Here is a 2018-nt window from a genome sequence, read left to right as displayed (position 1 = left end):
GGCTGGTGTAGTGTCAGGGGAGCCTCTTGCTGTGGGGTGCACAGCGGAACTTTTGTGACAAGCTCACTATCCTGAGAGATCTCTCCTACCTGTTGATGGAGAAGGTTGTAGCCTCGGGCCAACTGCCAGAGCTTCACCTTTCCTCAGACACTTCTTGATTCTTTTAGTTGCCGCCCATACTCTGAAACATGGGGTGACCCTGAGTGGGTGTGAAGCACCTAAACAGTTTACACATTATATTTCTACTTACATACAGAAAAACTAACCTATGCCAGAATTTAGCTACATATAGCTATTTTAGAAAGGAAATTATTTAATTGGTGCATTTTTTCATTGCATAAACATCAGGTTGGCTAAAGCTGCAGTCGGGACTATACATTTCTGTTCATGATCATTCGAACTTCTGCCCATGGAAACATCCTGCAGACTGGGTGGCATCTCAGAATCTGGTGCAACTCCTTCATTTTGCGGGTTGAAATATGGTCTCTACATCCAGCCAATCAAGCAGAGTCTCAAACCCAGGTTGCTGATCCTACAATATAAAGTGAGTGTTTCACCTGACTTGTGATGTGTTGCTGAAGATGAACCAGAGTTGCTGCAAAAATTTAGAGTCACTCTTCTGTTCTCCAAAGAGCGGTGGTGATGTTAGTGGCTATGCATTGGGCTGCAATTTGTATGGTCGATAGTTCAAAACCACCAGCAGCCCCTAGGGAGAAAGATTGGGCTTTCTACTCCCGTAAACAGTTACAGTCTCAGAAACCAACGGGGGTCGCTATGAGTCAGCATTGATTCGATGACAGTGAGTTTTGTTTGGTTTGTCCTCTAAAATAAAATTATTGCTAATTACAGTTTTTGGTAGATGGCTTAAAATTACATTCTAGCGCTTTGAAAATATTATTAGTCATATGGTACACTTTTAGTGTTCATCATTTGCCAAACACAATGCTGAGTACTGTAAGTTGCTTATTTGATTTTATCTTCGCAGTTACTCTATGAGGCAGTTTCTTAATTATTCCCAGTTTACAGATGAGAAAACAATGTTTGAGCTAAGTAGATGACCCAAGGTCATGTTGCGAGTCAGTTGGAGCAGAGCTATTCCGGTGTGCTTCTTCCACAAGGGCAAACCTTGATAATAGGGATGAGCTGCTTCGCCTCGATGATGCTTGCACTTCACTTCTAATTCGTAGTTTCTAGAAAGCCAGACTCTAACTTTAAGGTTCAAAATGACTATGACCAATGCATGCAGCAACATTTGGCAAAGATGCAATGGAAAGGAATGTGAGCGGTCACCCGCATTCGTACAAGGGAAGCGATCATTAGCATGGACTTAAAAGGAGAGGTAGAAATTCACCTAAAGTGTGTCCGAGCTTAGCAGGGAGGTAGGAAATGTGGAAATGGTCAGTAGTTTTTCTTTACATCTGGGGTAGTGGGTTGCTTTGCTTTTTTGTTGTTGTTGTTGCTTTTTTTAATTCCACATCTCTCTGTTTCAGCACTGAGGACTATGTTATTCCTTCAGTTTCTTTGGTTTCACAGGCTCGAAGGACCTAAGTTATGGTGTCTTGCTGAAGAATATCGTCCATGTTTGCTCTCTCAAGATGCTATGCAGCTTGCTGCTTGTCTCCCTTTGATGAACCGTGCTGGCCCTTGAGGTGGCACCCATGGCTCTTGTGGTGTCCTTGGCCATGAGACACTGATGGAAGCTTTCAGTGCTGATTAATTAAACCTTCCATCCTCAGGCATTACAAGGAAGCAGGGAAGGAAGGCCAGGTCCCTAAATGAGACTCTGAAAGATGGACATCAGTTGCTCTTTCTCTTCCCCACTCCTCTCCCAACAATCTATTACCCTTATTGTAGCCTATCTGTTGTAATGGCGAGATTTAGGGAAAGGAGGCTGAACTCATAACCGATGGTACAAGGTATTGCTTTAAGGAGGGAGAAGGCAGTTCTAGCATCTTTTTCAAAAGCTCACCTTCATTAAATGATCATTGCCACCAGGTCACTTATATTGATGCTGCTGG

The sequence above is a fragment of the Echinops telfairi genome, unplaced genomic scaffold (genome assembly GCF_000313985.2).
Source record: "Echinops telfairi isolate 266 unplaced genomic scaffold, ASM31398v2 ScPeMD7_3533;HRSCAF=4204_0, whole genome shotgun sequence".
NCBI classification, from domain to species: domain Eukaryota; kingdom Metazoa; phylum Chordata; class Mammalia; order Afrosoricida; family Tenrecidae; genus Echinops; species Echinops telfairi.
This window is presented reverse-complemented; position numbering follows the sequence as displayed.